The 24,986-nt window shown below is 42.9% G+C and overlaps 1 protein-coding gene across 9 annotated transcripts in view; it reads right to left on the bottom strand.

Annotated features, from left to right (window-relative positions):
• LRRC8D (leucine rich repeat containing 8 family member D) overlaps nt 1–24,986 on the bottom strand; it is a 49,036-nt gene that overhangs the window by 14,003 nt on the left and 10,047 nt on the right. The window contains exon 1 of one of the 9 annotated variants that reach the window (XM_046944618.1): nt 22,251–24,372. The exons of 2 other annotated variants lie outside the window; for them this stretch is intronic. The gene's annotated coding sequence lies outside the window, so the exon portion shown is untranslated. Of the gene's footprint in view, nt 1–922; nt 1,458–1,971; nt 8,127–8,860; nt 9,675–13,583; nt 18,205–20,931; nt 24,373–24,986 lie in introns of those variants that run through there. 6 more of the 9 variants (XM_046944617.1, XM_015290660.4, XM_046944615.1 and 3 more) reach the window with 6 other exon arrangements.

The raw sequence follows: 24,986 nt of genomic DNA on the forward strand, positions 1-24,986 counted from the left end.
AGAATGGGAAGGAATGTCTACCAAAGAAAACAAAATGCATCACTGATGTTCATGTTGCTGCAGGCTTTAAAAGCCCCTCTTCAGAGAGGAGCAACCCCTCCACACAGCACTTAGGAGTCTAGGTTTACTTAGTTTCCAAACCACATTTCCATCAGAATGAAAGCAGGTTTACTGAGTAACTAACACCAGTTATTTTGAATGAATACTTTCCTTCTTTTTACTTCTAATGGATGTGCCGGTGACCTTGCACTAAAACATTTACAGCACCTTCACAGAGACCCAGAGCCAAGAGCAGACAAAAAGTTCCTTTAACGAAAGCACCGAGTCCAATGTTGCCTACCTAAGCTGGTTCATCTCTGCAGACAGAAGAGCAAACACTGTGACTCTCACCAGTTTACATATTAAACAGAACTTTCATGTATGATTTGCACACACGAAATACTGTAGTTAAAGTGCCCACACCGGCACTTTCATTATCTAGAATTTAGGCAGGAGAGGGTCACGCTTAAATTAAACTAAAAAAAATGAAACAAAGACAAATTAAAACACACAGACACAAAAGCACTCAGTGACACAAAAAGCTGCACGTAACACCAGCCTCCTACTCGTGTATCAGAGTTCCTCTGCTCCTGCCAAGATCTGTACGAAGGTGTGCCAGCTCAGCTGAGAACCAGGATACGAAAGCACATCTAACAGGACAAAATTCAAACTATATTCCTACTTAAACATCACGCAGCTTCTTCTCTCCCTTGGGAGAAGCAACTTCCTCACTCAAGCTGAGGAGTAGCTGTAAAGCCACGTCACAGAAAGCACTCTGGACAACCACTGAGCAGCCTCTGACCCTCCTCCCCCCACCCCATGTCCCCCATCCTGTCCCCCAGGCAGACACCCGACAGCAGCAGATAGGCTGCTCCATCCCTACCTGCACTTCAAGCAAATAAATCTTCTGTGCTTCAGACGTATCAGTCATATGGGTAACGGTGATTTCTCATGTAAGAGCTTTAACAAGAGATGAATTGTGACTTATTAATGTCTCCACATTCCTGCCAGGCTTCCAATAGCTGAAACTTCAGTGGTTTCATGCCAGGACAAAATGCCTTCAGCTCCATTTATCCTCCAAGAGATTTAAGATTACTATATTTCTTTTCCCTCAACTAAACTTAAGCTCCTTTCTGTAAGAGGTAAGCTATTTACTTAAGTCCATTTAGTCCCATAATTGTTTGGTTCAGGGCGTGTACTTCAGTCTCAGTACTTAAGCATAAAAAAAAGGAATTACACTACCACACATCACCTGGAGGCCATCACTTTGAAATTCTGCTAATGGATTCAGATCACCTCCTTTCTTTTCATGCCAGATTTTCTTCAAATCCCATTCAAAATGTGGCATTAAAAACAGAAAGAAATGTTCCAAAGGACTTGTAGACTGTCTTTCTTGAGACTGCAGCATACCTACAAGCGAGCTTCCAGCTCTGCAAAAGGGTTTAGTAAAGCTCAATTGCGTTGCCTGCTGCCAATCACCAGCACCAACATACCCATTCAGCCTCCAATTTAAATATTTACTATTGCTAAGTTTATATTATGGTTTGACCCAAACGCTCCAGCTGGAATTGTAACCTCTGCACCGAGGGCTCTCCAGCAGCGAGCGGGCAGACAACCCTTGCCCCAGAAGTCTCACAATCTAAAAGTGATTATTTGTTAGGCGATGACAAGCACGTTCAAGGCTGTAAAATTCAAAGCGAGAAAACAAAAACCCATCAGGCTTCCAGAAAAAGTGGAATAACAGCGTTATTAAAAATAAAGTCAAACTTAATATTTAATGCACTATCTTTGAAAAGGCTTAACATTATTATCCAGACAAATCTGTTTATAGCTACAACTTTTCTCTATACTTAGCCACCCTCCTTTCTACTGGTTTGAGGATGATGCTATCTCAAGAAAAAGGCATTAAGCGTAACAACTCTTGAAACTTACCTTTTTCAGTTGCTTCTGCTGTATCAAGGACAACAAAACTTTGAGTACGTACTTCAGTTTAACTCCAAATAACCAAAATGAAAATACAGAAAGTAGAAACGTGATTCTAGCTAATCTGTGGGTAAAACTCACTCCTGCTCCAGCCCAACATCCATCTACCTGCTCAGCCCAGCACAACTGGAAGCACAAAGTACATGCCTCCTGGAAAAGATGCCCCACCACAACTCCTGATTCTTTTCCTGTCCTTAGCACCTTGCCACCATTAACGCAGCCATGGCCACACGTGCAAATAACCTCGGCAGCCGCCTTCACAGCCATCCAGTCACACACCATCCCACTGACTGACTCCTACAACTGATGTGTAAGCTGGTTGGCTGGCCAAATGGGCAAATCAGGTCACTGATGCGGCTCTTCATTTTCTGCAGGCAATGCTTCCCCCTCACCCCAGGTGCTCGACTCCTGAACTAGTTTTGGCAAGTCACTCATCCTGTATAGCAGCACAACTGCCGCTCCCCAGCTGCTCGTGAAATAAAGGGAAAGTAGTCCTCTTGCTGGAGGAAAACACATTAGTCAGGTTTTTGTTGTTGCCACTGTTACCATACACAGCCAAACCAGGTAACTTTCTCAGCGGGCCCAGAAGGCTCTGAGCAAGCTTGAGTACACAGCAAGGCAAGCTCACTATGCAGCATTAGCATCACACTGAGCTGGAAGAAAGGTTCTCGTCTTTTAAATCATCTTCTAGCCCTTCCATCAGCATGCCAAGATTTCAGAAAGCAGGGTAAAGGCAGAAGGCCTGTGCTTGTGGAAGTACCTTACTGCTTATCTTGGAGTCCTGGCTCTGACTGTGCCTCCCACCAGGCATAATGCAAGAGGTGCCACCAGCCTCTTGTTGGTCTCGTGTCCTGTGCAAGGTGACAGCCTGGGACTTGTCCTAAGAAAAACTGCTCTATAACTTCACTTCCAGCAGTATTTCTAGAATCGTGTACCATAATCATAGGATATCCCAAGTTGGAAGGCAACCACAAGGACCATTGAGTCCAACTCCTGACTCCATCCAAACATCAAACCTTATGTCTGAGAGCACTGTCCAAACACTTCTTGAACTCTGGCAGCTGGTGCCACAACCACTGCCCTGTGGAGCCTGTCCCAGTGCCGAACCATCCTGGTGGAGGTGAAAAACCTTTTACGAACATCCAGCCTGACCCTCCCCTGATGCAGCTCTGTGCCACAGGCACACAATCATACCCAATGCTCCCCAAGTGGTGGGGTGGCACAGCCTTGTACCTCACTTAGCACAAGATAGCCTGGAGGCAGCCTGCAATTATCAGGAGATACGCAGGGGTTACTTCAGCGCTCTGTTGGCATCTAAAATCAGTAACTCAACAAAAAGTAAACACCAAATGGCCATAAAGTGCCCATACAGTGACCTCAATCACATCATTCATGTAGCCTTAGATACCACCAGATCTATTTCTTATGTTTGACTGGCACTGTTTTAACATGAATCTAGTGAAGCACATCACGACGACCAGCTAGTTGCTTTATTTATATGTTGCTGCTATCTCCTCTGCACACCCGGATGGCTGCCTATGAATGCAGGTGTACTGCAGTAATATACATACGACTACATTCCCATAATCACCAGTTGAGAGCTTAGGATTTGTCATGGCCAAACCAAACCATGAACAAAACCATCCATTTCATTTATTCCAAAGTTCTGCAACAACCTGTCTTTGAACAAGAACATATACATCTTTTTTTTTCATATGTATGCATGTATATATACACATAGGTTGCTCTAAAAGCAATGCTTCCTACTTATTTCCATGGAAACTACAGCAAAGAGCACAATAACATTATTTGATAGAACAAATTCTCAGCTACAAGACATTATTTTTCAACACAGTCACCACCGTTAACTATGCAACTTTGCCAGCAATGAACAAGAGCTTGCATGCCATGCTAGTAAAAATCTGCACCAGCGGAAGTGACCCATTGTTTCACAGTTGCTATGACAGCACTGTTGCTGAGAAAATGTTGCCCACACAGTCTATCCTTCATCAGCCTGATCAGACAGAAGCCAGAGGGCAACAAATCCAGACCACGTGGTGGGTGTGGTAGGACAGTCCAGACAAGACAGGCAATGTGCTTTATGGTCTTCAGATTGATATGGAGCCTGGCATTATTGTGATGTAAAGAAAAGGTTGTCTTCTTATCTGGCCTGACACTGGAAGTTTGAGCCTTCAGCTTGGTCAGTATTGTGACGTAGCAGTCAGAGATGATGGTTTATCCAAGTTCCAGGAAATCCAGAAGGATCACCCCTTTCCTATCCCAAAAGACAGAACACATCACTTTACCCACTGAGACCTATGTCTTGAAATTTTTCTTCAGTGGGGAATTCACACATCACCACTCCACAGATTGCCATTTTGACTCCAGCTTGCAGTGGCAACATCACATCTCAATACCAGTAATGGTGCGATCCAAGGAACTGTCACATTCAACTTCACATTGGTTCAACAGGGCCTGTCAAACTTGCACACAGTATTCTTCCTGTTTCTGTGTGAATATTCGTGGGACCCACCTAGTGCAAACTTTGTAATATTCCAACGTTGCCACTATCGTTTCCAACGCACTGAAGTCAAAATTCAGCTCCATACACAGTTCCCTGGTTGTAACCTGCTGATTCACACGATGAGCTGAGCAAGATGCTCTTCATTTTGTAGTGCGACAGCTATGCACAGCCACCCAGAACATGGCTTGTCTTTCACATTGTTACCACCACTGCTGAAACACAACACTCACTGCCTCACTGCACTCATATTCACTGTTTGGTCTTCATAAATGTTCAGTAAGCATCAAGGAATGTCAGTGGGTGCCATTTTTCCCACACGGAGGAACTCAATTACACACCTTTGTTTCATATGCACTTCCACGTTAGACGCCATTTTGTCAGAGTGCCCCTCTGCTGCCATCTGTCACATGGTAACAACATGCAATGGGATACTGGCAGGAAGGTTCAATCTCTTCTGCAAGCTGCAGGGTTTTTTTTTGCACACAGACACAGCCACATTCATGTCCACAGTGAACTGATTCTGGACCACAGTGCCTTTAGAGGAATACCAAAGTTGGATTTTGTTCACCACATATAAGCAGGCATGGTATGGCTGCTATTCTTGGTATGAAGTGGAGAAAGGGAAAAGCTAGTTAGCAGTCAGACAAGCATCTTTCTTTAGGTTTAGTGAAAAGTTGAAGCCTTGTCCCAAAACAGGCCTCCTGGCTTGCTGTGTTGCTTGCTCTGACATGAGAGTCAGAGTTACCGGTTAATGGGTTAAAACATTCTTTATATAACAGACCTTTATGGCAACCCTCTTCCTGACTCACGAGGGGCGTCCCCTCTCTGTCTCATCATACCAAGCATCAGATGCCACTACCTTTCACAATAATGGCATTGTGTGCTCTGTGCTCCTTCTCCTACCCCCTTTTTGTAGGGCTCAGCCCAGGTCTCAGCCAGAGTTCCTTGGTAATCAAACAAAAAATCGTAACTTTTAGACAAACATCTACACTCTGCTAGTAGTTAATACTTACACTGTATAAAAGATTCAATTTCCTATTCTGTATCAAGGCTATACATTGTGCAATCCAAGTATCCTGCCTCCAAAAGATTACAGCCCAAAAGTTCAGTTGAATTGCACCAGATTTCACACTGTACAACATCAGGATGATTGAGGGAGGCAATAGTTTCAAGCTTGACTGACTGTAAAAGGAAGAACCTTTTAAGTCTATGCCATGGGCTAGAAACAAAATCCTTTTATCTTCTATATTAGTGACATTTTGACCACCGGAGAACTCACAAATTAAGACATTCAAAAAGAGTTTAAAAGTGTTAGCAGTGTGCTGGAATTACTCCTTATAATGTGACTCTGTTTCATGAAGTGATTTAGCAAAGATATCATTGCAGGACGTAACCTAGTAGAAAATTCTGCTACTTACACACACACACACTTTACAGCTAGAAACTCTTCCTCACATCAGTATGTTCCCCATGGTTCAATAGTAAGCCTGCAACAGTGCTCACTCACTCCCATCCACACCAGAACCCTTTATCTAGCTATGTGAAGCGCTGCATATAATTTTCAGCAGCACAAGGACCTCATGGGCTGCAGCCATGCTTTCCAAGCAGAGAGCATAGATGAGGTTTCCACTTTTGCTTAATTTGGGAATAAGAGCTCTCAGCCCTTAGGCTTACGTGCTGAAGCAGGCCCCATTCATTGATGCTTGTTTTGTCAAATTAAGATAGATAGATTGTAATAAAGCTTTATTTCCATCCCTATACAGTTGGCTGTATACATACAAAAAAAAAGTACAAACAAAATGAGTAATCGTGAAGTGGCTTTAAAACAAAAACAAAACCCCCACCAAACGTCAGAACTCTCGTGAAAGTAAATGCCAACAGACTTACACTACAGGATCTTAGTTATATAAATAAGAGTAATAATGCTATCATGAGTCATTTATTAAGTAATCTTTACTGTCTTCAGCCAACACACACAAAAAGAAGTGTGATGATGGCACATTTGAAATTAGCCAGTTACATACAATGACCTCTTTCTTCTGAGTTGCTGCTTGTGAATAGCTGCAATTTGAACAGAGATCTGAAGAAAAATCCCTGTACCCCCTCACTGTATAATACAGAATCAAAATGACAGTTTTATTGCAATGAGCAAAACCATAGGCTTAACATGAAAAATTCAAGCTTTCAGTGCTGAGCTTGCATTTAAGTTTTACAATTAGCAGCCCTATAACTCTATTGAGGAAGGCAAAGGTCAGCAAGGGACCATCAGCGTAAACTCAGATTCTCCTGTTACACCAAGGCTATAGCCACCAGCCAGCCCTGAGACAGCTGTCACTGTCAAAGCCACAAGAGGCCACAGGCCTGATCCTCCAGCTCCTAGACAAAGTCTCCCAGCCAAATGTAACACCATCTCACTGATCAGCACAGGCCAAACTATTTCTTCCTAGTAATTTAAGTCACTGAAAACCACATGGTATAAAACTAGGGATTACCACAACCATATGCTAGAAACCAACATGGCCAACATATAGTAGCAAAGTACAGTTATTTCTCTTTAAATTAGAGCCAAGAGATTTCTAGTGTTTTCTTTCTTCTAATACACAAACCCAGAATGCCAGAAGCATGTTCCTCGGTAGAAGACCAAAGATCACTTAAAAGTCTCGATTTTCAGGACGTCTTAAGACTACATAACTTATTTCATTACTTCCGGCTCACAAGCAAAGTACAAAAGCAACTTCAGCTTCCTCTGTGATCTCCTTCAACTCTTGGAACTCCCGTGGGTAGACAAGAACACCAAGAACTATGAATACCGCTCATCTTTGGCATTAACCGAAGATCTTTAATTTACAATTTACAATTACACTATAAAATACACGCACACACAAACACTCTTGGATCCAGTCATCTTTCCACAGTTAGCAAATGATGCAATTTATGCAGTCATCACAGTCCAGATCAAACCAGTGACACTGTAAGACATCACGCAAGCAATACAATAGCACGTACTGAACAACTACTGAAAACCCATTAAACAAATAAAATCCATCTCATAAAAAAAATCCCACAGGAGTCTTTTGCTCCAGCATATCATTTGTGCTTCAGACTTGGCATTTCAAAATATTTAGAGTTTTCTACAACAAAGAATTTAACTTGTGTCAGAGTGACTGTACACAGGGAGAAATATAAGAGCCACAAAACATCACACTCAGCCTAAGATTCTTGATGCTGCCTTTCAGAGCATCTACGACTTTAACACTGTATTTCCCTCTGTTCAAAGTTCCGTCTTCTCTGCTTGATCGCTTTGCCAGAGGGGTACCATTCCAAGCTAGACAGGCAGCCCAAGGAGGTATCGCTACTAAGCTGTTTATTTCATCCTTGCACAGACTGTCAAAGCAAGTCCTCTCACGGATCCCATATTTGGGCCAGGAATGGCACAACCACAAAATAATCATTCCTACCTCGTAAGACAGAAAGGCTGGAGAGTTGATATCCTGCATTTGCTGAAATTTTAAACCCTTACAAGGCATTATGCCTGTCCCTATACCTGCCTGCCAAGGTTTTCTGCCCATTAGTAGCTACCAGATGCAACTGTCATAATCAAAGCTATGGTTGTGTGTGTGCGTGCCTGCATGCACCCCTGGGAGGAAAAATAAAGGGAAAAAAAAGGTAGAGCAATGAAGCTGGAAACATTTGTAACTCCGTTTACGAAAAGACAGAAGCTTTCTCCAAAGCAAATGCAGGAGGCAGCTAATAATGGAAACTGGAGAGTTTTGCTTATCAAAAACCACAGCCAGGCCTTCTTCCTTCCACATCTTAAATCTTGTTGCTTCACTCCCTTTCCTTCGTTCACTTGTAAAGACATCAATCTCCAAAATAAAGACTGTGCATTTTTTCTGTGGATCAATTACTTTAAATACAATGGAGCAACGCTATACAGTACTATCACCAAAAAGTTGGATGCTCAGAACCAGTTTGTTACTCTGACACAAGTATCCTGTTTGTGTATCAGCATCTGTGCCTGCAGTCAGAGGCACAATGACACATTTCATGCAGGGTGAGTTCTGCCTTTATCACCAGCTCCTCTTCATACACACACCCTCAGTGCTCCTGAAGCCACCATTGTGCTCCTTCTCATTAAATTTAGAAACAGATCTCTGAATCACCAGTTCCTGTTGTTGGAAGTAGCTAGAAACAGATGTTACAGTGAAATAAGTTTCCTAGTAAACAGTTATAATCTGTCCACTATGTTAGACCCCATTGTTGCCAGTTGTTTTTAAACCTGAAAACAAGAATTTATAAATTCACATTACTCACAGAAATTCGCAATTTCATTCTCCAAGATCTCCAATCCTTTCTAGGATCAAATTAACTCCTACCCATAATGATACAATGTGGCAGAGAGGTCCAGAGGTTAATCATCCACTATGGGAAAAAACTTGGAACAAAACAAAAAAAAAATCTGTTGTCTATAATCTCATTACTCAAAGGCCTCCCACTACACATATTCCATTCATTCTACTTGTCTCTGTCACTCTTCTCCAACAGGAGAAGCAGAAAGATCAGACATACTATCTCGCAAGAGAAGAGCAGCACAAAGATACCAAACTTGGTTATATGTAAGACCAGCTCCAGGTGCAGCAGAGCACGGCTCACACACTGTTGCACACAAGCTCATCCACCTTGCAGACAGGAATTACTTTGCAGTGTAAGAGTCCATAAGATGCCATACCACACGGTTAAGAAACTTCACAATCACTTGTGGACCACAGTTTCTTCCATGGCTCTCAGAACACCTAACAGAAGACCTCCTGGAGGCACCATCCATGCATATGCTTCACATGTATTAATAATGTATGCAATATATACTACCAAGCAATGACAGCTGGTGCTCAGTTGTTTCAGCATATGAGGAACATCTTGCTTATCAGGTTTGTTACAGTTCTATTTATGAATTACTGAAGCCAAGGGGACAACAGAGACCACTGCACTCTCATTATTGCTGCATTTAGCCCGAAAGACTAAATAAAGCTGTACACCAAGCTTTGTGTGCCTAACGTAACACTTCCACAGAATCACAGAATTGTAGAGGTTGGAAGAGACTCTGGAGATCATCTAGCTCCAACCACCTGCTTTCCCAACGGGAAAGCATCCAGGTGGATTTTAAATATCTCTGGAGAAGGCGATTCCACAACCTCCCTGGGCAGCCTGTTCCAGCGCTCTGTAAAAAGAAGCTGCTCCAACTCCAGAATCATACACAACTCCAGCACTGCTCCCATCTCCAGTTGCCCATTGCTCCTACTCACTCGCATGCCCACAGTGCTAAATCCTCTGAATAAACAGCCTTGTCCTCACTTACGCCACTGCCTACCACAACAAGACCTGCTTGCTGTATCAGCACAGACCCTGTCCTGTCTCCAGACACAGGATGAAAAAATTCAATAGACTTTTGCCTCATTTCAACCCCTTAAAACAGATTTCTGGAAGCATTCACATTTGATAATGATTCACCACCAGTGACTAACTGTTAAATGCCAGTTAGTCAGTTCTTAATTCATTTACTTCTGCAACAGCACATAGCACTAACGTGCCTGGACAGGAGCCTCGGAGGGGGACACTGAAGTCTGAGCTGGCTACCCCAGCTGCTGCTGCTGAAGGGAACTACAGGTAGCAGAAGGAAGGAAGCAGGAAGCAGCAGTGGCCTGCAAGGGAAGGACCACCTCCCTGCAGCTGCATCACACAGCCTTGGAAGGTGTAGCTGTATTACATCTCACGCAAATCCCTTTCCCAAGTCAAATCTGGTTTCCAGCATGTCACTAAGATGTGTTTCCCATGAAGTGATATAGACTGGCATTAGACTGTATAATGTTGTGGGTTTTTTGTTTGTTTGTTTTGTTTTTTTTTTTTTTTTTTAAATCAACTGAACACCACTTGAACTTTTCCAGTACCTTGATGAGGATTAACGTCAGCCTGTCTGGAATACAGCTAACACAGTCACCCACCCTCTGGGGTGTCACCCTTCTCTACTCTGACACTTAATTTTAAGACCTTCTGTGTCAACAGTTATTAAAAGATTGTTGTCTGCAGGCCCAGAAACCTTTCAGTACACTATTTTTAACAGCTGAGTTACAGCACTGCTGATTTGCACATCTATCCCTAGAATATCAAATCCTTATGATGGATTTAAAGAAACTCATCTTCTGTTAGAATGACACGATATCACATTCTGCACCTTCATAAATACAAAGGACTATTAAAAGATTTTTTTTCTTGCACGATCTGTTTCGTTATCTTCATCTAGTGACTTGAATTATGTTTCCTAATGCTTAAAATGTAAAATAGAAGCAGAGTTAAGTCCCTGACTTACTAATTTCTAATGTTCATTGATTCTCATGTATCCATTGTCCCCTTCATTGTCGCATTTTGTTTTGAAATGTCTAGCTGTGCCCAGAAGCAAGAGGGCTGTTAGCCTCGTTGGTTGGGGTTTTTTTCCCTTCTCTTTTCTTGAATCAGAATTTCAGTTTTTGGCCATTTCAAGTACTCTCAGAGATCGCTGTTTTCCATTCACACTTTTCTTCCTACAATAACATTCGCTAAGTTCAACTTTATGACAGCTATGCTCTTTTGAGGCATCAAATGTACATTTCCTTGGGGTTGCTTCTGTTTATCAATGCTGTACATAAGTAGGTTGGGAGTAACAAGGCAAAACCAACAAGAATGCACAAAGGGAGGCAACTCTGTGTTTGATGGACTTCAGATACCTACAAAAAGAAAATTGGGAAAAAATATATATCTGTATTTGTTTGTCCTGTTCTTTAACTGTAAAGGTAAGGCATTCAGCAAGTCACCAATTTGATGAGTCAACCAACGTGGACAATGCACACATTCAGGCCCTTCTTAACCAGCCTGACCCGGTTAAAAGCTTATGCACACTATCAGCCATCTGCTGCTTTTCTGATGAACGATGCAAAAGGAACTGGCCTCAGTCCTATTCCCAGAGCAGGGCTACCACAGAAACTACTGCGCAGTAGTCTCAGTGGAGAAGAAAGGCAACACAAAGCACACACACTCTGTGTGTAGATGAAATATTCCTCATCTGCCCAAGGGAGAAGCATCCACCCTCTACCCCGATTTGCACATGCAGTGGATTAAACCTGAGTACCGAATCACTCCTTAGCCTCTAGGACCAAGTCTTTAATAGGGCAATAAAACCTAATATATTCAGCAAGGAAACCACAACATTTGGTTTTGTAATTGCCACTATAGTAGGAAAAACACTCAGAACCTTCCAGTCTCCAGCATAACTTGATTTAAATAAATATGCTAACTATTCATATCCAATAAATCCTAAAGCATGCCGATAATCTATAGAGATAATTCTGCACTGCAGCACGCATGGACTTCTCCACGTAATCCAGAACGCCACATGACACCTATAAGCACCTACCTATAAGCATTTAGTTAGAGCAGAAATTCATTATGATGTTTAGCAATTGCCTACACTCAGCAGCCAAAAAGGAAATAACCTAGGTGCTGCTGCACAGACACCACAGCTTATTTTAAACAACCAAAAATGACAAAGGAAAAATTCATTCAGTACTTCAGCCTTTTACCCTTCCTATTAAAGCAGCAGAAGGGAAGAGAAGGCAAAGGAAGGGAAAAGAGACTGCAGAGGTACACTGATAAGCAAAATGGAGAGCCCTGTCCGTACCTTCTGCAACAAATGACCCCAACGTTAGGCAGCAAGCATTCAAAGCCATCAGTCTGCTCAGACAGCTCAGGCTGTGAAGCGCACACTCTCTGTGCTGGATTCCACCTTCCCCTTTTCTCAGGCTTGAAGGCAAACATAACTATGCACATTGGCAAAAGCGCAATACCAAAACTTTCAGCCTTCTTCTACTGTCCAGATATCTAAAAATCTTTCTGAGGGATTACAAAGATCTCAGCTCGGGCTGGGAGTCCAAGAGGGTTTTTACTTCTCGAGCTTCCTCTATCCTCTTGTCCATCACCTCAGAAACTCTCATAGGAACCCAGCATTCTACTCACTAATAAAGATTCAACACAAGAACTGGAAGTTTGAAGAGAAACTCTCAGTAATCACACAGTTAATGATGGTTTTAAGAAGTCATAACAATGTTTCAAAGGTCTGTTGCAAAGACTGAAGTCAGTCCACATTCCTCTCATAATTTCTGCTTAAGGTTAGCTGAGCCAGGAGGAGTTGCCTGAATATTAAATTCAGACGAAAGAACAGAGTGCCTTTAAAATGTAAGTACTATTCTTGAGTGGTAATGCTTCTACGTCCACATAAACCTTCCCAAATCCTTACGAGCAGCCTTCCTGTGTAACATAATCCACTTTGAGGCTTTGTCTGTGCAAAGTACTTTGGATTACTTCTTAAGAGACAAAAAGCATATAAATTAAAAAATGGATCAGTTAAACTGCTTCAGACCCTCTTCATGGGTTCTTGTTCAGACTCAGAGTCACTCTCTCAATTATTCTGCCTCGGATGTAAAGCAATCCATGTGAAATTCACACCTTGGGCTGACTTGAATCATCTCTCAATGGCATGTGAAGGCAAGCCCTTAACTCCAGAACCACACACTGGATTTACTGGGGAGTAACCATTCAAAATACCTCCCCTGGGAGATGGGCCCAGACAACACAATGCACCATGTTGCTGGTTCAACACCAAACCAGCCTAAGAATGCAAGAAACCACACAACCATAAACACGAGCTTGAACTGTGGTAAATGAGCACAACACTCTGTATTTGCCAGGTTTGTTTTAGAGAAGGGCTTTCCAGCAGGCACCTAGCCTTAGTTCTAGAAGCCTCTAATTCTGACACAGTTTTCCAAGATTTCTCCATTCCTTCCCTTCCCATCCCCACCCCTTCCCTGAAAGCTGCATCCCTCAACTCCTTCCTCTCACAACCCGCCCTGTTGAAAGCCCAGCTTGCCACCCAACAGCTGATGGGCTGTGAACAGCCTAGCACAGAACGCAGTGTGATTTAAAGCCCTTATTGGGAAATTTTAAGCATCACCTGGAAGATAGCAGAAAGCAGAGCAGACAGGAACTACAGGTTCAGAGCCAGCCAGCTCGACTTGGTGTGCTCCCTCCCACGCAGACAGGCACTTGCTGTTTTTCCTGGGGATACGTTTTCAGATCACAGCCACGACCTGCTGCAGATACAAATCAGCTTTGCTCATCCCACAGTTTTGTCACTGACAAAAAATAGCTCTGGAGGGAGAGGAGGAGGTTTTCAGCTGTTTTCTCCAGTCTTCTCGAGCTGTTTCTTCCGTCTTCTCCTTACAGCTTTTATACTTTGCAATAAGGGATAAGCCATTTTCTCACCTTGATGGCTTGATGCTGGAATAGCCATTTTCTTATTCTATAGAGCCAATACATCCTCACAGCTGCCTTTAAAACAAACCCAACAGTAGTCACAGTGTTCCACAACCGCAATCACTGGGCTTTTCATAAAAGAAAACCTCCTTGTTTCTGTACCAAAGGTGGCCTCGAGAGGCAGCCAAAGCCAAACAGGAGTGGTTTGGATAGATGCTTCTACTGCACACCACTGACACTCAGAGTTCAAAAATACAGGAGAGTGCCACGTTCCTCGACTGGATCAGAAATACATGGTTTTAAGGATGGCTGGAAAAGATGTAATATATTATTCTTAAGTTTTCTAATAAACAGTAACCTCATTCTTCCCAAAACACTGATCAACATTTGATCCTGTTACAAACAGCTGAGGCCTCCCCCACAGAGCATCTAGCTGCATCACATTAAGGCCGTTCCTTTCTCCTTGCCTCTAGCATATTCCAAGCATGTAAACAACTCTGCTGTGCACATGAGCAAAGTCACAGCTAGCCAGCAAAAGCTACAGCACTAAGGGCACCACGGGAGCCGATCCAATCCTAATAACCAATTATTTTCATAGGGCACTGTATTTGTTAACTAGAAGTCAACTGCTATTAACACAAATATATGGTGAAAAATTATTCCATTAGAAAAGTCGAAGGAATATTTTAGAGTATTATTTTTTCCTGGATAAAGTCACAGGCTTTGTTACCCCCATCACCAAAACATACAAGAGCAGTCAGGCTGAATGATCATCAAAAGAGGCTTCTCATCACTGCAACTGCAACAATTCTGACAAGAATAGGAGAAAGGCAAGCCCTTAGATAACACAGGCAGGCTTACTGTCTGGGATTTCTTTCTTCATGTGACTCCACGTGACAAGTAACGTTCTTGGAGCCAGCCTTGAAAACTTACAGGAGCCAACTATTTGCAGTTCATTAAAAACAAATAAACTCTCACATACTACCTATTCACGAGTGAAATAATTAGGAGATAAATTGTTATAAAAATTACCAAAATGTAATGCAAAAGTATTGCTTGTGCAATTACTTTTGTAATGTTAACTCTTGCTTTGCACTCTGCGGACTAAGCATTCCAGGTAAGCTCCTCTGGTGGGGCCCACTTTCTAGGGGAGATTTGGCAGCCAGATCCACCCCTTTGTCACAGGATCCCCTTGCCATCCAACTGCTCAAGCCACACATCTCTCCCCACAGGCAAGTCTGCAGGCAGGAGAAATTAAGGTCTGGAAGGGACACAAGTCAGCCTGCATCCCCCATCTCATTTTTCCAGGGGTTCCGAGCTGATCCCACAGGAAAAAAAAAAATGTAATTGCAACTATGACTGTTTAGGGCCTTCTCTGCATTCAGACATTTCCAACAGCAGAGACACAGCTCTGGAGCTGCGAACTGAGCCCAACAGCACAGCACTGCTGGCCTCAGATGCCAGCACCCAGAGCAGCCCAGGGCACCTTGTGATGTTTCCTACTGAGCAGTGCCCTCACACCATTAGCTGCCCCTTAAATTCAAGCAGAGCCCAATGCTTCTTTGCTGTCCTCCTGTCCACATCACTTGACAAACGAGAGCAAATCAGCTCTGGGTCAGCACCCACCAGCTTCCTTTGGCTTACTTTACACATTCAGAAATGTCAGGCTGTGAATTCCAGATCTTGCTTCTTCCTTTCACAATGTAAAAACGGCCCTGTCACACACATCCTTCTGCCCTCCCACTCTTGCCAAATTTCCCTGACTGTTCTGTTGCCAGAACAAGTTTTATCTTTGTGAAACCAAGAAGTTATCCAGTGCTTCCCAGAACCCCGAAAAGCACACTGTTCCCCTGCCCTCCCTCTGAGACTCAGCGGGTGAACATCTGCTCAGCCCTGCACATGGCATTTACCCACAAAGGCATTCAAGTTCTAGTTTCATAGATAAAATTGAGAATCATTCCCTGCAGCTAAGATCCCTTCGTCTTTCCCACCTCCATTCCATTCAACACAACTCCTTTTTTACTTTGTATCAAGGCAAGCTGTTGTTTATCACTGGGACAAAACAATTGCTCTTACCAAACTGGAGTTGAACTCTAATGCTATGCTTGCAAAGCAGTCTTGCACCTTCTCCCCTTCCTTTTCACCTTACTCATGGTAATGCTGTATGAAACATAATGCACGTTATGAAGAATTCATCTGGCATTTCAACTAAATCTTAACTTCTGACTAAGGTAAATTGAAGTTCACGGTTAAAGCAGGCTGAAGTGTCTCTCATTCTGCAAGCCAGAAGATCTAGACAGCTCTTCACAGACTCAGGCCTTGAGAAGTTGCTGCACCCTGTGTATCTGACAAGATGCACTGTCATAAATACCAACACCAGAAGGTTGTAGCTACATCTCACTGCCAAATATCTGACAGCCATCCCCCTTTTTAAAAGAGTGAGCTCAGAAGACTATAGCCAGGACATAATTGAGGATTTAATGACAAGAGGAACTGTTGAACTGAATTTTACAAAGCATTTTAGGTGTAAATTATGAATGATAGCAACAACCCAAATTAAAATTATTACAGATTTTAATTCATTATTTACATTTATAGATAAGTAGAAGTGAAAGAAAGTTGGGGAGTGTTTCTGTTGTACACCATTAGCAAACAAACACCTTCACCTACGTTCACTATGCATACAAGATATTCAATATTTTGTATCAAAAATGCCCAGCACAGGACAACTAATAATTAAAAGAAAGACAAAGCTCAGCTTACTGCCTCTTCTAGGATCAGTCACATGAGTACCTCAAATCAAAGGTTGCCTGGGGCAGAAGCACTCTGAGTACATCTGAAAGGATTTCAAAAGGATGCTGAAGCTTCTGTCCTTTGATGAATTGGTTTGGATTGACCGCTTGTCTTAGGCCCACTGCAGTTGAAAAAGTGAAATCAAGATTACTTAAGCTAATTTAACTGAATTCAAAGGGCCAGTTTCCAGTCATCCTGTCAGGGTGATGCTGCAGTCTGCAGAGTTCCCCAGTTTTACCACAAATCCAGCATAGAGACCTAGGCTTTCCCGTTGGAGTCCAGCTCAACACAAACCTGACAAAACATCTGTTTGGTGAGGAAAAGCAAATGAAACCGCATGCAAGAGCAGGTGAACACTGAAAAACAGGACTACACTTATCCAGGAAGCAACCAGTATGCCAGTGCCACCCAGAAAGATTATGAAACAAGTAGAATAAGCCTTCATACTCACACTAAAAATAATGGGTGTCAAACTGGCTCTTTCAAGGTGTCGTAACCTCATAGAAACACTCAGAATGAATTTGACATTTATATCTTTATAAATAATGCATAAATAAAAGCAAAGGAAAAAAAACAGCATTTGCAGTTTAGGGAAGGCCATCAAAACAAACATGTCCACAGCACTCAAATGCTAAACTACATGTGAGAATCTTCTGAGTGGCTGAAATCTGGGACACAAAGGAAAGGTCTTTTTGCTTTTAAATTAATTATTAATCAACCCTTTCAGCCATCAAATCTCTACAGTGATTCATCTATTTTCTTTACCAAAGTCTACACTATTATGAGAAGATAGCAATTCCAGTGGTGCATCACCCTCCTGAGAGCAATACTTAAACCTGTGTATGAGAAAGCATTTTAGGAGGTTCATTTCTCTCTCCCATGGAAAGATCATCTTCTCACTGACCCTAAAAATAATATTAAAAAAAAAAAAAAAGGAAAACCAATACTTAGAATTTTTATATTGAGAGAAACAAAAGAAGACAAGGCTTGCCTCAGTTATTGACAGCAAAAGCAGTACGCTCCTGGTGTTGGCATGTACTGGAAGCAATGAGAAAATTCACATCACCAGAAATCCTCAATAACATGCCATTAAATAATCCATTCTTTTACTCACGCAGACAGTTCCAATTGTCTGTAAAGGAATTTAAGCTTTATGGAAACACGACTTGACAGGAGTTGCTTTTTATGTTTACAGAATTAAGAGCTTGATCCTACACTCCACATCTACCTAAACCTTTTTCAGAGTTAGTAGCTCTATTTTGTAAACTCAGCTGTATGACTGGAGCTCAGTTGGAGACACCTATGTACTGAGCTTGCTTTTCCTACGCTAAAATTATATCAGAACGTTGCAATACATTTGCATATCTCCCACACACACCGAGTTTCTTTGCCAGCAATAACAAGAGAACAGCATCAAGGCTTAGAAAACATACCAGACAGATAGGGAATGAGAGGGTGGAGTTTCCTGCAGGAACACCCAGACCGAAGTCCAGCCACTACGGGAAGGTGCTGCCTTTCTACAGCCTGATGCCTTCCTATCGTCGTCCCACTTATCAGTGCCAGATGCGAAACTCCTCCCAGGAAATGAAAAGCTTCCTATAGTTTCTCCTCTCTCCACAGCCTCAAGGCTACTATCAGGAAAAGTGGTATCACTCCACCCTTTTTCCATCCGAATGGCTTCCATTTTTCCCTACTGCTGTAGCTACAGTGGAGCAGAAGGAACAGGAATAAATAAGTAAATAAGTACATCTCTGTTGGGTTCTCTCCTCTCGTCTCTCATGTATAGCTTCCCTGGGAATATCTCCACTGGCAACCCACATTGATGTTCTCAATTTCAATCATACAGAAGTAATGTGAAATTCACATGACACTCATCAGTTTTGCATGCACGCAAGCTCTGCAGTAACATCACTTAAAACAATTAGGCCTTCTTACTTTGCTCTAGCAAAGCTACATGAATTGCAGGTAGCAGACCTGTTGGGAGCTTGATTTACACATTTGTGCACAGCTATTTAAAGAAAAGCTCTTAGTTAAACAAAAAGATGACAGAGCTGAAGATTTCTGGCACCTTAACTTCTCCTAAGCTGCCAGTAAAAAAAAAATAAGTGAACTGAACCAAGTAAAAGAAAGCAATAAATAGTTACTACAAATTATAGGAAAATACCTGTACTATTGTAAATAAAGTGTTACCACAGCATAAGAATAAGTGTCAGTGGTTTTGAAAGTCAGTAGACTCCAGTGCCATAATTCAAGGTGTGCTGCACACCAGAAATTGCAACTTGAACGCTCAAGTTGTACAGAGCCATGTCCCCCCCCATTCCTTCCATCTTTCCCAGTCCCACCCTCCCATAGTATTCCAGCACAACAGCCCACATAAAATACATCTCGAACAAGTCATTTAGTCTGAAAGACAAAAAGTTGCAATCATTGTGTAGGGAAAGCTGAAAACAAGCCCACAGAAGACTATAGCAGTAACAAACTAAATACAATACCCCCCCCCCCCCCCAAATGATTAATAGTTATTTCTTAACCATCGTGTTACACAGCTACACGGAAAATGCCCTTGGAGCACAACCCGACAAAAGCACATCTATAAAGAAATGAAACAACCAAATATTAGGTTTGCTGGTATCAATCAGGCTTAGTGCAAATCATGTAGACAGGATGAGGCTCTGTGCTAGGAAGCAGGCTTTCTGACACCAGCACACTTAAGGAAGATCTAAATTGCCATGGACTGGGGAATGGAAAAATGCAGAATCACATGAAAGAAAGGCGAACCCTGCTTACAAAACAGCAATGAGTCAGCTCCTGAGGTCTGGTCTGTGACTGCTCTGTAAACAAGATACACATTGCTGGTGTAACTACCAGTCATACAGAATGCAAACATATCCATCTCCTACATACACATTTACTTTGGTAGGTGATATTCCAAAATAAAAATAAATAAATAAATAATCAAGAGATACCAGTAGCACTGTTTAACCCATTCAAACTTCAGAAAACACTTTCAACAAGTGCTAACCCACACAGCCTTTTAACCCTACTCACATCAATCCACGTTCAGTGCACTCAATAAGCAAGAACCACCCATACCCCTGGCCTCAGATCAATCAGAAACAACTTATCTCTCCAACTCAAAAAGATCACTGAGTTATTTTTCAAGAGGATCTCTTTCTAAAACTCCTTGACCCCTTAGCCTGCCTGGTTCCATCATCTTTGATCAAACCATCCAGAAAACCAAGTACGCCCCAAGGCCTTTTGTAACAAGCTGTGAAACTCAGCCATTTAATGTTAGAAGTAACACCAAGCCACAGGGCTACTCAGAGCATTTAGTCAGAAAGCACAACTTTGTCCTCATTCAAAAATCTAAGATAGCTGTCAGGTTTTCCTATCCCATCTCCCCTTTAGTGAGTGCCTTTTGTTGCAAGCAGCTCTGTTGTTGACTAGATTATAACTCGTTGCTGGGGGCTTTCTAGTCTTCTGCTGTTTTTGTTGTTTTCAGATGTTAGTGACTTTGGCTTCTCTTGTTATGACAACTATTTCTGAAAAATTAATACATACTCAAAAGAATTACTGCAACACTTGCAGAAAACCGCAGATCAAATAAGGTAACTAAATCATATGACTGCTGACAATTATTCAGTCAGGGAACTGGCCGCTGAAGATCACGCTGCCATGCAGTATGTGGCTGACAACTTGTCCAACCCCTCCTAGAGGAGCAGAAACCTTTAAACTGGCTCATTTCAGAGAAAGGATTAAAGGTTGCTTCAGGTGTTGCTCTTGCACACCAAATCTCTCTGCCAGCTACTGCTGTTTATCATTGCTTAACACTTGTAGGTCAGAGCCTCAGCACGCAGGCATAAAATATATACCCAACACATGACAGCCCTTGCCTCATCATGTTCTTCTATTTCAAGTGTTTGTCTCTTCCTACTAAGACAGATTTGTGAGCAACCCACACAAACGAGAAACTTGTGACTGTGTAGAAAAAACACCTTAATTCGACTAGCTATCTATGTAAGTCTATCCAATATACAAGGAAAATAGAAGCAGTTCTTCCCCTCATTAGGATATTACTGTAAGGATTTAGCCAGATGTCTAAGAAAAGCAGGTTTTGGGCTTTTTAGTTTGGTACAACTCCAGTAATTACAACAAGGACACAAGTCACAGCTGAAATTAGCTTTGCTAAATGCTTATGGAAGAGAACACCAGTTCTCATCTTCCCACCCCCCCCCCAGTCTATCTATACATACTGTTCTAGTGGAAGGAACAGAACTTCTCCAATATTGCCTTCTGATTGAACTTCGGTTCAGACAGAACAGGAGTGCAAAATAAACAAACAAAAAAGTTAAATTACAAGAGTTGTAAGGAGAGAAACTACAGCCAGAACGCTGGAAACACATTTGCATATCTTAAATCAGCTGCATTAAAGAGGAATGAACACACCATAAATCTCCAACGATGCTTAACAAAATGATGGACTTCTTGGCAGCCTGATTATTTTATCAGGCTAATAGCCAGACATGCCAGGTTGTCTCACTAGGTACACATCCCAGGACAGCAGAATCCACAGCACTGAACCAACACATTAGCCATGTTCCTGGCTCCACACTGCTGCCCCATCCTACACCTCTCTGCTCTACCACTCACACTCCTCTGCCCAGCTCCTGGGAAAGTGTTAAGGGCACGGGAAAGAGGTTGATGTTTTACTGATCAAACTAATTCCAACTGAATTAGCAGCACTGAAATAAAGCAGCTGGAAGAAAAAAAGAGAAAAAATGAGGGATAAACAAGCCCTCAGCCTTCAAGGTCAGTGCAGGAGGAAGGCAGGAGCTGCTTCAGGCACGGAGCAGAAGCTCCCTGCAGCCCAGGAGAGGTCCACGGAGGAGCAGGCTGTCCCCTGCAGCCCATGGACACTATGCAGAGCAGATCTCCATGTGCAGCCATGGAAGAGCCCATGGTGCAGCAGCGGATGTGGCCTGAAAGAGGTACAGCCCACAGAGAGCAGCCTCCTGTGGAGACTTATGCTGGAGCAGCACGCTCCTAAAGGATGGACCCTGTGGTACAGAGCCATGTTGGAGCAATGCTTGGAGAGCTGCAGCCTACGGGAAGCCCACACAGGATCAGTTTGGGAAGGACAGCATCCCATGGGAGGGACACCACATGAAGCAGGGGCAGAAAGTGACCAGGGACAAAGCGTTAGGGGCTGACTGCAACCCTATTCCCCATTCCCCTGTGCCATTTGGGGGCAGGAGGCTGGAGAGGGTGGATGAGAGGAAGGTGTTTTTAGTTCTCACTGCTCTCATCTGTTACCAACATGTAATAAACCACATTAATCTCCCTTATGCTAAGTCTGTTGCCTGTGATGGCAACTGGTGAGCCATCTTCCTGTCCTTATCCCAACCCTCGAGCCTTTTCTCACTGTGTTTCCTGTTCCTCTGAGGAATGGAGTGGCAGAGCAACGTTCTGGAGCCAAGCTCTCTGTCTCCAAGAGGCCACCACGTGCCTCACACCCCTGCAGAGCAGCGGCCTCTCCTCCCACCCAGGCCGCACTGCCTGCTGCCCTGCCTACCGCCCAGCGCTGTGGGCTCCAACAACCGGTGCGATTGGCTCTGACCCAGCAGAAGCTGGCTGGAACCGGCTGCAGCTGCACTGCCAGCACCTCAGTGGCCACGGGCAACACCGACATCATGGCTGATATCAGAGACCACATAACACAGGAGTAGGCAGACCAGTGAGGAAGTCAGCAAAGCCCCATCCCAGAGCCTGGGGTCACTTAGAAACACACAGCTCCTCAGTACACATTTCTGCCCTGGGGGAGTCACAGTCAAAGCTACTGTGAGAGCACGTTCCCTTTATTTTCAGAAGCAGCCACTGCCACCATCCCCTCCTGCTGCAGGCTCACAGCTCCGGCACACAGAAAACCAAGGACTCCCAGCACTGCTGACCCTGACGTGGTATCAGTGCACTTACAGTTTGCTCACAGACTGAGCTGATGCGTACCAAAGTAAATCCATTTGATTTACCTGTCTCCAGAGAGTTAGTGTTCTGTTTTACACCACACAGAGGGACAACACGTGCCCTGCTCACCGGTGCTGCAGCAAGAACTAAAGGAAGAAAACAACCAAGAAAATCTTTGCCTTCCTCAGGACCACTTCATTCTATTTCCAGTGGCACTGCCACTTGCTGTGTGCATAAAGTAAAACAAATAGCTCATACAAACGAGCTGTTTTTAAAAGCACATCAGTGAAATGTGACTTAAAACAAACGAGCTGTGTTTGAAGATATCATTATTTCCCCTGGCACTTTTGTCAGTCTGCAGCTGCAGAAATTCCTCTTAAATTCAAAAGAGCTTAAAGCTTACACTCTCATGAAATGGGTTTCCAGATGTCAATTTATATATAGTATACACTACACTCACACTTGATCCCAGTCACCAGACCAGAACACTCACACAGTAAAGCCCCTGACACACCAATGTTTTGCTGATTTAGCTGTACCAGTCAAGAATCTCTCCTCTTTGGTGAGGAGAAGGCTTCCCAACTCTGCCAGCAAATACCCTACTGCAGAAACCTTTCCAGTGGCTGCCATTTTTTTTCCTGCATGCATAAACCACTCCTTTCTTCAAACTCAGCTCAAGCAGCACCAGCCGAAAAGTCCCTTGTTGCCAGAGGGGCACCTCAGGAGGAAATGGTGAGGCACATTAAAAGAAAGCATGCATGTGGGAGGGCTGAGGGGAAGGAGAGTATTGCATCAGTATAGTTTCTGTCCACAGAAAAAGGGAGGAAGGAAACAGTGACTGCCATCACACCAGGTCTGTGCCAGCAGAAACCAAACTGCAAAGTCACAACGCTACCATAAGCAGTAACAGCAGCAAAGCTCTGCAGGCAGGTCAGAATCAACAACTTCATTTTGACACAGGTGGCATTTCATTTCCTACGTGGGCTTTTGTGTATAATAACCTTCACAGATAAACATACAGTTTCAAAACATACGTGGAAGATATTCCATTTTTTGACAAGCAAATAGTAACCTTATTCTACACACCCTCCAACGGATGATTAAGTGTTGGGTCAGTTAATTGCTTCTCTACTGATAAGATACACTGATATAAAATGCATACTAGCATTTCTTTACTAAACCATCTGTAAAAGCCTCTAACGGGTGAAACCATCCACATACTTTAAATCCAGGATTAAAGAACCTCTCCACTCTTCCTAATGAGAATACTTATACCACAGTCTCATCCTGATGAGAAGTACTTTAAATTGAGTAGAGAACTAATGGTTAAGAAACAAACAAAAAAAGAAGAAGTGTTAGGCAGATTAAGCACAGTCATAAAGACAGCCCTGTCTGTGTTTACACTCAAATATAAATTTCTCCCCTGCCCTTTTTTTTTTTTTCTTTCCCTTTAAACACAGATCTGCTGCGGGTTATCCATCCAGCCTGCCACATCCCATCAATACAGAAACCAGGAAGGCTTGGCTGCAGAATTTAGGTCAGCTTGTCTCGGAGTACATGAGGTCTTGCACATAGCTATACGTTTTCTAGTAATGCTTCAGTAATCCCTCTTCATCCCGCTATGCAGCTATTTCCCCAGTCACTACCAGCTTTCCTCTATCTCCCCAACAAAGACGCTCCACAGGAGGGATGTTTGCAGGCAGATGAACCACTCTCTCTTCCCTGTGAAGCAGGAAGCTGATTGTTGAATCAAATAAATGCTAATTCCTATTTCCCAAGACAAAACAGTGAAGGCTTCCCCACAGCATGCTAGAAAAAGACTCCCCTTTTTTAACCATGCCAGGAAAGGTATAATCATAGTGAGCAGGAAATCATCCCAGAAATACTAAGAATATTTTTCAAAACAAAACATCTAAACAAAATCCAACTTTTTTGATGTGGGGTAAATAAATAAAAAGTAGTATCTGTGACTGTAATAAATTCAGACAATCTAAGGGACAGATGCTGATGTTTCTGGAAAGAAAGGATCATGCGAGGTGAAAATCACTGTGCCTCTTCAGATAATACTTCCCTCCAAAAGAAAATAGTGGGCTGCTGTCATCCCAACTATGGTGTGAGCAGCACGAGTGGTAGCCCTGTTCCTGAATCTCTGATGTGCATGGAGAATATGCACGAGTCTTTTCAGAACATGGTCCTCAGAACAGGAGATCCACATCAACTGAAAAGTGTAGTTATGTAAGGAAAAAAAAAAAAACAGTACACCAAAACCTTGAACTTCTCTGACTGTCTTTATCAAAGATGAGCCTAACAAAGCCCACTGGATGCATGACAGTTTGAATGATGTGCA

Source organism: Gallus gallus, chromosome 8 (assembly GCF_016699485.2).
Source record: "Gallus gallus isolate bGalGal1 chromosome 8, bGalGal1.mat.broiler.GRCg7b, whole genome shotgun sequence".
In the NCBI taxonomy this organism is placed as follows: Eukaryota; Metazoa; Chordata; class Aves; order Galliformes; family Phasianidae; genus Gallus; species Gallus gallus.